This window comes from Oryctolagus cuniculus, chromosome 15 (genome assembly GCF_051225735.1).
Source record: "Oryctolagus cuniculus isolate XC-2025 breed Fujian yellow rabbit chromosome 15, ASM5122573v1, whole genome shotgun sequence".
Lineage (NCBI taxonomy): Eukaryota > Metazoa > Chordata > Mammalia > Lagomorpha > Leporidae > Oryctolagus > Oryctolagus cuniculus.
Window position 1 is genome coordinate 74,848,738 of NC_142881.1, and position 13,343 is coordinate 74,862,080.

General features: G+C 41.9%; 1 long non-coding RNA gene across 1 annotated transcript in view; it reads left to right on the top strand.

Moving 5' to 3' along the window:
• The window catches only part of LOC149122073 (uncharacterized), a 40,591-nt gene that overhangs the window by 23,318 nt on the left and 3,930 nt on the right, over positions 1–13,343 (top strand). The window contains exon 2 of the long non-coding RNA XR_016221724.1: positions 10,222–10,399. This is a non-coding gene — a long non-coding RNA (uncharacterized LOC149122073). The remainder of the gene's footprint in view (positions 1–10,221; positions 10,400–13,343) is intronic.

Here is a 13,343-nt window from a genome sequence, read left to right on the forward strand (position 1 = left end):
GCCAAACCATGTTCCTTAGTGGGTGTGCCATTTTACAGTCCTGTAGTAAGTGCTCTGACTTCTCAGCATCCTTGCCAGTGGTTGGTGTTGTCACTTTTCTTTATTTTGGCCACTATAATATGGTGCAATGATACCCTGTGATTTTAATTTGCATTTCTTTAAGGACTCATTTTGTTGGACATGTTTTCATGTACTATTTGATTTTTTGTGGGACTGCACTAACATTTTATATTATCCCATTTTGTAATACTAGTTTTTGAGTGTGCATCTTTGTATAACTTGTTCAGTGGTTACTCCAAAGATTATATATCAAACATTGTTGTCTACTTATTTCACTGTTTTACCAGTGTGAGGGAAGTCTAGGATCTTTACTTCCCTTTTAAAGAAAGATTTACTTATTTAATCAAAAGGCAGAGTGATGGTGTGTGTGGGGGGGTGGGGGTAGGAGGTGGGGAGAGAGAGAGAGAGAGAGGGAGAGCGAGCGAGAGAGTAAGAGTGAGAGATTTTTTATCCTCTGGTTTGCTCACCATGTGGCCACAACAGCCTGTGCTGAGCCAGGCTGAAGCCAGGAGCTAGGAATTCCATCCTGGTCTCCCACATAGGTGGCAGGAACACAAGCACTTGGGCCATTGTCTGCTGCTATTCCAGGCACATTATCAGGAAGCTGAATCTGAAGTGGAGCATCTGGGACTTGAACTGTGCTCCAGTATGGGTTGCCTTCATCTCAGTGGCAGCTCAACACATTGAGCCACAATGCTCACCCCACTGTCTCTCTTTTTGTGTTTTTATTTTCCAATGCTTATAATTGCCTTAAGTATTGCATCTACTTACATTTAAAACCACATCAGTGTGTGATAATTTTTGCTTCAGGAGATAGCTTTTTGGCACAGTGGTTAAGATGCCATTTGGGATGCCCACATTCCATACTGGAGTGCTTGGGGTTGAGGTTGAGCTGTGTTTCTGATTCCAGCTTCCTGTTAATGTCCACCCTGGAAGGTAGCAAGTGATAATTCTAGTAGTTGGGTCCCTGCTTTCTTTGTGGATAACTGGGATTGAGTTCTAGGTAAGCTGACTTTGAGCTGGCCTAGCCTGCTCTGGCTGTTGCAGGAGATGGAAGATCTCAATCTCCTTCTTCCTCTCTCCCTCTCTCCTTCTCAATGTCTGTCTTTTAAACAAATTAATGTACTTAAAGCAGTAAAATCCATAAGTCTACCAACTGATGACTGGATAAATAAAATGTGATATATACACATGATGGAATATTACTCAGCCATAAGAATGAAATCCTGTCTTTTGCAAAAAATGGATGAAACTGGAGACTATTATGCTTAATGAAATAAAGCAGTCCCCAAAAGATAAATATCATGTGTTCTCTCTGAAATGTGATAGTTAATCTGGAGTGCAAAAAACTGTATAAGAATGAAACTGTCTGTCCCTGTGGAACTGTGGTCATCAGTTCTTGTGGAACTATTGTCTATTCCTGTGGAACTTGTTGGGTATTATATTGGTGCATTAAGCCTGTGAGTATAAAGTATATTGAAAGTATTTTATTGCAAAAATTAAAGGAAAAAAGAAGAGGGAAGGAGCAGGTATTTAGGGAGGGAGGGAGAAAGGAGGGAGGAAAGGATGATTATCTCCTTTTTTTTTTTTTTTTTTGACAGGCAGAGTTAGACAGTGAGAGAGAAAGACAGAGAGAAAGGTCTTCCTTCCATTGGTTCACCCCCCAAATGGCCACTATGGCTGGCGCTGTGCCGATCAGCAGCCAGGAGCCAGGTGCTTCCTCCTGGTCTCCCATGCGGTTACAGGGCCCAAGCACTTGGACCATCCTCCAGTGCCTTCCCGGGCCACAGCAGAGAGCTGGACTGGAACAGGAGCAACCAGGACATAATCCGGTGTCCCAACTGGGACTAGAACCCAGAGTGCCGGTGCTGCAGGTGGAGGATTAGCCTAGTGAGCCACGGCGCTGGCTCAGGATGGTTATCTTCTTAGAAATGCATTTAAGAAGTACATGAAATCTGTTCTCTTCATGTTAATAAAAATTTTAAAAACTTCAACTGTCAAACACAATTCAGAAAATTCAAAAGAGGAAGTGAAGCTCGTTATATTGACCGTTACTGTGTGTTGTCTTCCTTCTTGATCTTCTGGTATTATTTCTCTAATCGTTTGCTTTCAGCTTAGAGAACTTCTTTCAGCTGTTCTTCCCTTAGGTCTGCTGGTGGCAGATCCTCCTAGTTTTCCTTCATTTGAGAATGTCCTGGTTTCCTGTTTATTCCAGAGGAATATTTCCAATGGAGTGGGGTTCTGTGTTAATGATCCTCTTCTTTTTGCATGTGAAAAGTGGTTTGCCTTTCCCTTCTCACCTGAATGGCTTCTGGTGGTAAACCCATTGTGTTTGAGCTCCCCCTTTCCCCTGTAAGTAACCTGTACAATCTGCTGTTTTCAAGACTTTACTCCTAGTCTTCAGTTTAACACGGTTGACGGATTTGTCTTGGTTTGGATTTTTTTGAGTTTATCCTAGTTGAGGATGGCTCAGCTTCTGGAATTGTAAGTCTATGTATTTTGTGAAATTCAGGAGTTTTTCAACAGTCAGTCTTCGAAGTTCATTTCCAGGTTACTCTGTTTCTCTTTCCTTCTGGGACTGTGATAACACAAATGTTAGATGCTTCATTATACTCCCTCAGGTCCTGAGACTCTGCTTGTTATGTTTTTTTTCAGCCTCTTTTTTTCTTTTTTTTTTTTTTAACTTTTATTTAGTAAATATAATTTCCAAAGTACAGCTTATGGATTACAATGGCTTCCCCCCCATAACCTCCCTCCCACCCGCAACCCTCCCATCTCCCACTCCCTCTCCCATTCCATTCACATCAAGATTCATTTTCAATTATCTTTATATATAGAAGATCGATTTAGTATATATTAAGTAAAGATTTCATCAGTTTGCACCCACACAGAACATAAAGTGTAAAATACTGTTTCAGTATTAGTTATAGCATTAATTCACATTGGACAACACATTAAGGACAGATCCCACATGAGGAGTAGGTGACAGTGAGTCCTGTTGTTGACTTAACAATTTGACACTCTTGTTTATGGCATCAGAAATCTCCCTAGGCTCTAGTCATGAGTTTCCAAGGCTATGGAAGCCTCTTGAGTTCACCAACTCTGATCTTTTTTAGACAAGGTCATAGCCAAAGTGGAAGTTCTCTCCTCCCTTCAGAGAAAGGTACCGTCTTATTTGATGGCCCATTCTTCCTACTGGGATCTCACTCACAGAGATCTTTCATTTAGGTTTGTTTTTGTTTTTTGTTTTTGCTTTTTTTGCCAGAGGGTCTTGGCTTTCCATGCCTAAAATACTCTTATGGGCTCCTCAGCCAGATCCGAATGCCTTAAGGGCTGATTCTGAGGCCAGAGTGCTGTTTAGGACATCTGCCATTCTATGAGTCTGCTGTGTATCCCACTTCCCATGTTGGATTATTCTCTCCCTTTTTTATTCTATCAGTTATTATTCACAGACACTAGTCTTGCTTGTGTGATCCCATTGACTCTTAGACCCAGTCTGTTTTTTCATTATTCAGCTTGGATAAGTTCTTTTGTTCCATCTACTTCTTGGATAACTTCTTCTGTTCCCTCCCTTCTGCTGCCAGGCTCTCCATTGTTTTTTTATTTCAGTTATTATATTTTTCTGTTCTAAAATGTATACTTGGTGATTCTTTATATTTTCTCTTTGCTGAGACTTTGGGGTTTTTATTACATTATTTTCAATGTTATAATTTTGCAGTGAACCCTTTACATGTTGGCTCATTACTGTGTCAAGAAATTTTAGTATTTCTGCCACCTTGGTGTTGGTATCTATTTATTGCTTGTTTTCATAGAAATTTGGATTTTCATGGCTCTTGGTATGATGAGTGGTTTTTGACTAAAAACTGGACATTTTGGATATTGTGTTATAAGGTTCTGGATCCTGTTTAAGCCTTTCATTTTCATTTGGCTTTGTACAACTCTGGCCCAGCCAGGGAAGGGCATGTATGGTATAGCTGCAGTGAAATTAGAGAAGTCCGAGTTCCCTACTCAGCCTCTGCTAATGCTGGGATGGGGCTCTGTGTTACTCTGCATGAGGCTGCAGCTTCCAACATGACTCCTCTCCGGCCCTTAGATCATGCCACCCTGGCTGGGAGGGATAAGAGCGCCCACTTCATGCTCCCTGAATAACCTCCCTGAATGCTCTGGGCTGGGGTGGGAGATGTCCTCTTTATATCCAGTCAGGAGTAAAGTCTCAGCTGCCCACATAGACAGCACCGTAGGGCAGAGCATGGAGTGTGGTCATTACTGCCCATAGGAGTGCAGGACAGGAGCTCAGTCCTGTCTGATAACCATAGTGGGATGGGACTGTTGGGGACCTTCTGTCAGACAGAATACCAGGTTCTCTGCTCAGCCTTTCCTGCAGGGTTTGGGATGAGTCTGCAGTTTTCTCTGCGGTGTTTGGTGGCAGTAGAGCAGTTTTGTGGCATGCTTTTCTGCTTTGCTAGGCTTCCTGTTTCCTGATCCTTTAAGTAGAGAACTTTTGAAAGGTGTTTTGTTTGTTTGTTTTGTCTATGCTAATTGGCAGTTGTGGGCTACTGTCTTCTCCAGCACCAAGTCTGGGTAGATGAAGCAAAGAGAAAACCCAAAGAACTCTGTTATTCATTGGAAGCAAAAGTCTGTAGCCCATCTGCCTTCTTTTCTCCAAATTTGAGAGTCTTCTTGTGTTTTCTTTGTATGTAATGTGCAGGACTTCTAGTTGTACCTAGTGGAAGATTAGGAAAAATTATGACAGTGTCATCATGCTTTCTGCATAGTGACTTTATAATGCATTTTAACATCTGATCCGCAAGGTCTCTCATTAGTCTTCTTTATGCATTTCTTGAATACTATCAGCCTGTTTCATATGTTCTGAAGGATCACTTTATCTTGTTTCAAAGAACAACCACAAAATTGGGACTTCAATTAGAATTGAGTTAAATATGTTTATATATTTATATCAATTATAGGAGGAATCATGGTTTTGTGATCCAAATACATGCAATGTTCCATTTCTTCTTATTTGATTTTATGTCCTGTAAGATCTGGTAGTTTTCTTATGTTAGGTTGAATACATTTTATTGTTAAACTTGTTCCAAAGAAATCTATTATATTTATTTTCACCATGAATTGATAACAGCCATGCATCATTTATAAGTAAGGAGGGGTTCTGAGAAATGTGCCATTAGGAGTTCTGGTCATTGCATGAACATGGTAGAGTGTATTTACACAAATACGAGATGCACAAGCCTGCTGGCAGCAGAGCATGGCCTGCTAGTTCACAGCAAATGTTGTTTATATAATTAGAAGGAGTGCACTCTAAAATAATGATAAATAGTGCAATATAGTAAATACATACAACAGTGAGCTTGTTGTTTATTATCATTATCAAATATTATGAGCTGCCAGAAGGGGTTTCAAAAAGTCATAGACAAATTGAATTAAAGGAGAATATGAATTTTCCATGAACTCTTGGAAGCCCCCTCATACATGATTGTATATGTTATACTGGCAGTGCAGTGAGTTGATTTACACCAGTGTCACCACAAACAAGTGAGCGGTGCTATGTGGGACATTACAAAATCTACAATGTCTGTAAGTGAAGGAATTTTTCAGCTTCATTATAATCTTAGGAGTCCATTGTCATCTATGCAGCCTATTTGATGGAGATCTCTTTATGTCACACATGATTGTGTTTTCTTTCCATTTATATCTACTATAGATGCTATTTGTTTTTTAAAAAATATTTATTTACTTATTCAAAAGGCAGAGTGACAGAGAAGGAGGGAGGGAGGGAGAGAGAGAGAAAGGTTTCCCATCTCCTGGTTTATTCCCCAAATGCCTGTAACAACCAAGGCTGTGTCACTGAAGCCAGGAGCCAGGAACTCCTTCCAGGTCTCCTACATGGGTGACAGCCCATGTACTTGGGCTATCACCTGCTGCTTTCCCAGGTGTGTTAGCAGGGAGCTGGATTAGAAGTGGAGCAGCTAGTGCTTGAACTGGCACTCCAATATGTAATGTCACACCACCCCTTATGCTACTTATTTTGTATGCATATCTTATACATGGCCATCATTAACAAATACCCTTGCCAATTTCATTGGCTTTCCATATAATTTTTGGAATTTCTAGGCAGGCAATCATATTATCATTTTAATCATTTTCTTCTAATATTCATAGTGGTGTTAGTGGTCAGACAACTGAAAAGAATGCCTGTATCAGTGTGGGAATGGTTGAATAAATGTCGATTGGTCTATAAATGGAATGCCAACTGCCTGTGGAAAGCAGTGAATTTGGTTAGATTTCATCTGTGAAGTGCAACATGAGAAAAGCAACATGAGAAAAAGCAAAATGCATCAATATGATCTCATTTTTTTCTGGAACGCTGGGAAAGTACATGTGTGCAGTTGTATATATAATATCTGTCTGTATGATTATATAAACAGAGGGGAAGCTAGGAAATGATAGCAGTCAGTCTATCTTGGCAGTGGTTGATGAGAAGAAAAAGAGATAAGCAGAAACAACATAGCCTGTCTTGCCATGAGCTGGTTCTCACCATGGAAACAGCACATATGATAGAGTCCCGTTCATGTTAAATCACACACAGATTTAAGAGAGCCCTGAAGTGATGGTCAAAGCAGTGTCAGGGTGCTGGTGCTTTCTGGCAGATTTCATATTTAATTGTCATTTTTTTTGGTTTCTATGAATTATTCAAAATGTTTAAGGTGTATTATAGAATCCTAAAATACAAGATAGTCTTCTTTTTTTTCATGGTAGAAATTTAACACACAAAAGCAAAGTGCCATAAGGGCATCTCTGTATAAGAAATCAACCTGTCCCAAGAAGGGATAACGGGTCTGGGAAGACAGGAAAGAAGTGAGGGATGTCTGTATAGGGGGTGTGCAGGTCGCCTGGGACAGGGTGCCTGCAGCCCAGTCTGTGTCCCTCTTGACTTTCTCTTTCCTTCCATGTGCACCAGGGGCCGGCCGCTTTCCTTTCCACACCGCACATTTGCAGGACTCCTTCTCCTTCAGGCCTCACTGACTCTGCCACTCTTTTCCCTGCACATCCATCTTGCTCGTGGGAGTTCAGGTTCACTTCTTCCAGTGGACACAGTGGGACAGCAATAAATCAAAATAGAGTAAAAAGATGAAGATGCATTATAAACCATCTCAGTAAAAGGGATAAATGACCTGAAGAAAGTCAGGTGTAAAGAAGAAATACCACAAAGAATTCAACTTTCCCTGGACTGCCACCGGGCCCTAGGGAATGCTGACAATGGAACTGCTGGATGCAGGTCTTTATCCCTGCTCCTTCCTGGTAGCAGGTGGAGCAACATCTGCTGAGCCTTGCACTGACCACCCAAAGAAAGTCAAGGGGATTTTAAGAGAGGAAAACCTCTTGACATGGTCGGGGTGCACAGGTGAGAGTCCTGTTTATCAACCCAGATTGACTTAGAGCAGCACCATTTATTCTCTCCCAGATACCAGTCTGCTGGAGTAAATGAATCTGCCTCTTACCTCAGGTGTGCATGTGACCTGGGGCACCTCAGGTATTCCACTGTGGCCCAGGAGGCAGCCACTAGAGGGAAAGTTTTCTTAGGGAAATAGCACACATGGGAGAGGGGGACCCCACCCAGGCCAGCACCTCTCAAGCTGTTGTTTGCAGGGCATCTGCTAACAATTCATTGGCCAAGAGCTGAGCCCCTTCAGGGCACTGGGTGTTCCCACTCCCAAGAAGGTTGGCCATGGATGTTTTTGAATAACATTAGAAACCTGAGCTGCACTGGGTTAAACTGCTACCTGTGGCATCCTATATGAGCACTGGTTCAAATTTGGCTGTTTTTCTGATCCAGCTCCCTATTAATCTGCCTGGAAAAGCAGTGTTGGGTGGCCAAAGCACTGGGGCTCCTGCCATCCACATGGGAGACCCAGATGGAGTTCCAGGCTCCTGGTGTCAGCCTGGCCCAGCCTCGGCTGTTGCAGCCATTTGGAGAGTGAACCAACAGATGGAAGATCTCTTTTTGTCCCCCCCCACCTCTAATTCTGCCTTTCAAATAAATAACTCTTAAAATAATCAAAATTCTGTGCCTGCAGAATCTTACCTGGGTGTGTCTGGCTTAAAAGGGAGAAGTCTGGATCTGCCTGTAAAATGTTAACCATCATTGTCGTGGAGCAGCAGCATAACACATGGTTGGGATTTTCTGTTATTTTCCACATTTCATACACTTATGATGTCATGTTTTCATAATCAGAACACACATGACAGAGAAAATGCCTTCTGAGAAGCCTTGTCCTTCTCAGCTGAGGGAAACAAGAACAAGACAGCCTCGATGGAGGAGATGAGGGCTGGGACTTCGGTTTTTAATCCCAGTGGTTTGCAAAGGAAAAGCGAATGCTGCAAAACCCGACTTGTTTCTAAGATCGTTCAATTCTGCGGTCAGGGCAGAGGCTAAAGAGCTGCTGTTTATAAGACATTGACTTTTACTCAGGGGCCAAGTGACAGGAAACTTTTGGAGGAATGAATGTCCATGCTCTGTCCTGTTAAGAAGGTGATGAGTGCCTGGGTCAAGGATGCTCACTGTCTTCTCGGATTCCTCTGCTCTCCCTGTCCCCATCTGCAAAATGCCAAGGCTGAGTGCAGTGATCGGTGAGGTCCCTTGCAGATGTCACTTCCAGTAATTCCAACATTCCTCTAGCAGCTCAGTTATCTCCAGATCTAATACTTTAAAAGACGCACCCCAAAGGAAGAGTTCTAATTCCCTCCCTGGCCTTGTGCTGACGTCTTTATGGTAGCTCACACAGAAGCACATGTGGGAGTTTCTTTTATTATTGTTTCCCAGTTGCACAAATATTAATAGGTATTGTGGAAATTTAAAAACACAAAGAGGATGGGCATTTGATGTAGCAGTTGAGACGCTCGCTGTTTGGGAGCCCTCATCCCATATGGGAAGACCTGGGGTGGAGTGCCCATTCCACTTCTGATTCTGTCTTCCCACTAGTGCACAGTAGGCATTAATGGGAGCAATCAGTGGTGGCTGAAGTGCTTGGGTCCCTGCTACCCATGTGGGAGTCCTGAATTGAGTTCTAGGCTCCTAGATTCAGCTTGACCCGGCCACTGCTATTGCATGCTTATGAGGATGAACCAGTGATGAGAGTTCTCTCTGTCTCTCTGCCTTTCAAATAAAAATGAAACATTAAAAAAATTAAGGGCTTAGCCTCCATCTACCTTAAAAAATAAAAATACAGAGAAAATAATTTACTTGTAATTCTACCATTGTTAACTTGTTAACTTTTTTTTTTTTTTGACAGGCAGAGTTAGAGAGAGAGAGAGAGAGAGAGAGAGAGAGAGAGAGAGAGAAAGGTCTTCCTTCTGTTGCTTCACCCCCCAAATGGCCACCACAGTTGGCACGCTGTGCTGATCTGAAGCCAGGAGCCAAGTGCTTCTTCCTTGGTCTCCCAAGCGGGTGCAGTACCCAAGCACTTGGGCCATCCTCCACTGCCTTCCTGGGCCACAGCAGAGAGCTGGACTGGAAGGGGAACAACTGGGACAGAACTGGCACCTCAACAGGGACTAGAACCCGGAGTACTGGCACCTCAGGTGGAGGATTAGCCTAATAAGCCACAGTGCGGGCCCACTGTTAACTTTTATAATACATTTCCAGTATTTTTCCATTGCATGTGTACCAGAACTATTTTGAACAACTATTTATTTATTTGAAGGGCAGAAAATGAGAGAGAAATAAATCTTTCATCCACTGGCTCACTCCTTAAGTGCTTGCAACTTCTGGACATGGGGCAGGCTTAAGCCAGAAGCCAGTAACCTATCCTGGTCTCCTGTATTAGTGGCAGGAATTTGAACCATCATCTGCTGCTCCCAAGGTGTGTTTGCAGGGGGGTGGATCAGAAGTAGGTAGCCAGGACTCTAATAAGCACTCTAATAATCAGTTGCTGATATCTCAAGTGGTGGCTGAACCTGCTGTGCCACAATGCCCTCCCCTGAACTGACCTCATTTTTTTTTTTTGCTTTATAAGTTGTGACATTTTCTGTACAATTGTCTTCTAATCTATTATTTTAATAATTACATGAGATTTAATAATTTAAAAAAATTTCTTCATGTATTACAGTAGCAGTAACTCATTTTTGACCTTTATGTGTTTTCAGTGTGGGGAATGGATGAAGTTTTTGAACAGCCTGAGTTTGAAATACTGGATCCAAGATTCCTTACAGAGTGTGTGACTGGCCAGAGGTCCTGACACCTTTAAGACTCAAATGGAAACACAGCATCTACTATCTATGGGAGGTTTCTTGTGAAGATGAAATAATACTGGTTATGACACAGGTCAGTGTCCCAATCATGCATCCCATGCTTGCTCTCCATCCTGTCTTCTGCCTTCATCAGTGGCTTCACTTTCCACAGAGGACCCTCCAACTCTCTCTGTGGAACCAGAAAAGGAAGGCTGCAAACACTTGGCAATTAGATCATAGTATTTCTTATTTAAGTAAAAGATATGTATACATACATATATACACACACATATATACATAGACATATATATTATAAAAGGTAAATTAAGTGTGTATATATACATATATGTATATATATATTCATTCTTGTGAGGTGATTGCTCTTGTCCCCAAGCTGGGTACAATACAAAATGAGCTAACAAGGTGTTTGGGTATCCCCAGCACCAGACAACCCTGTTAAGTCATCCAGGGGCTATGAGCCCTTTGCATTTCTCTATGGAGAGGACATGCAGTAGATGAGGGGACCCAGAGCACCCATGGATCCTTGTATTAGGGACTCTTGTGTCCCTAGCTGCTCAGCCTCCAAATGACCCATCCTTTATGAACAATACCCTGTAGGGCAGCCTAGAACACATTTGAACCCTAGGGCCCTGTCCCTTAGAGGCTGGTGGTGGCATGAAGGACAAGCTGTCCCCTGTAAAGGAGGGGGCTTTACAGAAACAGCCCTGTTCTCACACAGAGCAGAGCTCAGCTGTGCTGCACATACAATGTCTCTAACAGAGCAGACGATAGGCTTAGCAAGTAACATCCTGCTTGGAACACCTGCATTCCACATTGGTGATCCTGGGTTTGTGTCCTACTGATGCAGACCCTGGGAGGCCACAGGTGCTGATTCAAGTAGTTGAGTCCCTGCCACCCACATGGGAGACTGACATTGGGTTTCAGACCGCTGGGTTTAAGCTGACCCCCCCCCCCGGCTGTTGTGGGCATTTGGGAAGGCAAACGATGGGTAGAAGAACTCTCTTGTGTGTCTATCCATGTCAGATACATTTTATGAAAACCTACTATGGTGCCTCATAGTGCAAGGGCTCAGTGCACCTGAGTACAAGATGGTGGTACTAGATAATGACTAAATTAAGCTAATGAACATATCCCTTAACTCACCTACCTGTCATTTTTTTTTGTAGTGAGAAAATTTAAAATCTATGATCTAAGCAATTTTCAAGTAGAAAATAATTTCTTTAAGATAATTTCTTACAAGTATAATTATCCTTTTAAGTTTGGGCACATTTTTTTTGAAATAATTTTTTTAAATTTTTATTTAATGAATATAAATTTCCAAAGTACAGCTTATGGATTACAATGGCTTCCCCCCCATAACATCCCTCCCACCTGCAACCCTCCACTTTCCCACTCCCTCTCCCCTTCCATTCACATCAAGATTCATTTTCAATTCTCTTTATATACAGAAGATCAGTTTAGCATACATTAAGTAAAGATTTCAACAGTTTGCTCCCACACAGAAACATAAAGTGAAAAATACTGTTTGAGTACTAGTTATAGCATTAAATCTCAATGTACAGCACACTAAGGACAGAGATCCTACATGAGGAGTAAGTGCACAGTGACTCCTGTTGTTGACTTAACAAATTGACACTCTTGTTTGTGGCCTCAATAATCACCCTAGGCTCTTGTCATGAGCTGCCAAGGCTATGGAAGCCCCCTGAGTTCACTGACTCTGATCATATTTAGACAAGGCCATGGTCAAAGTGGAAGTTCTCTCCTCCCTTCAGAGAAAGGTACCTCCTTCTTTGATGACCCGTTCTTTCCACTGGGATCTCACTCGCGGAGATCTTTCATTTAGTTTTTTTTTTTTTTTTCCCCAGAGTGTCTTGGCTTTCCATGCCTGAAATACTCTCCTTCTCATGGGCATTTCAGTGGGATCCACATGCCTTAAGGGCTGATTTTGAGGCCAGAGTGCTGTTCAGGACATCTGCCATTCTATGGGTCTGCTGTGTATCTCACTTCCCATGTTGGATCATTCTCTCCCTTTTTTATTCTATCAGCTAGTAATTGCAGACACTATTCTTGTTTATGTGATCCCTTTGGTTCTTAGTCCTATCATTACGATCAATTGTGAACAGAAATTGATCACTGGGACTAGTGAGATGGCATTGGTACATGCCACCTCGATGGGATTGAATTCGAATCCCCTGGTATGTTTCTAACTCTACCTTTTGAGGTAAGTCAGCTTGAGCATGTCCCGAATTGCACATCTCTTCCCTCTCTTATTCCCACTCTTATATTTAACAGCAATCATTTTTCAGTTAAGTTTCAGCACTTAAGAAGAATTGTGTATTGATTACAGTATTCAACCAAAAGTATTAAGTAGAACAAACAAAAAAATACTAAGAGGGATAACATATTAAGTTGCTCATCAACAGTCAGGGTGAGGGCTGATCAAGTCACTGTTTCTCATAGTGTTCATTTCACTTTAACAGGTTTCCTTTTTGGTGCTCAGTTAGTTGTCACCTGTCAAGGAGAACAAGTGGTATTTGTCCCTTTGGGATCGGCTTATTTCACTCAACATAATGTTTTCCAAATTCCTAACAGGGATCACTTTTCAGTTAAAATTTAAACACCTAAGAATAATTGTGTGTTAATTACAGAGTTCAACCAATGGTACTAGAACAAAAAAAATACTAAAATGGATAAAGTATTACATTGTACATCAACCGTCAGGACAAGAGCTGATCAAGTACAACAAAAACAAAGCTAGAGGCATCACAATACCAGATTTCAGGACATACTACAGGGCAGTTATAATCAAAACAGCATGGTACTGGTACAGAAACAGATGGATAGACCAATGGAACAGAATTGAAACACCAGAAATCAATCCAAACATCTACAGCCAACTCATATTTGATCAAGGATCCAAAACCAATCCCTGGAGTAAGAACAGTCTTTCAATAAATGGTGCTGGGAAAATTGGATTTCCATGTGCAGAATTATGAAGCAAGACCCCTACCTTTCAC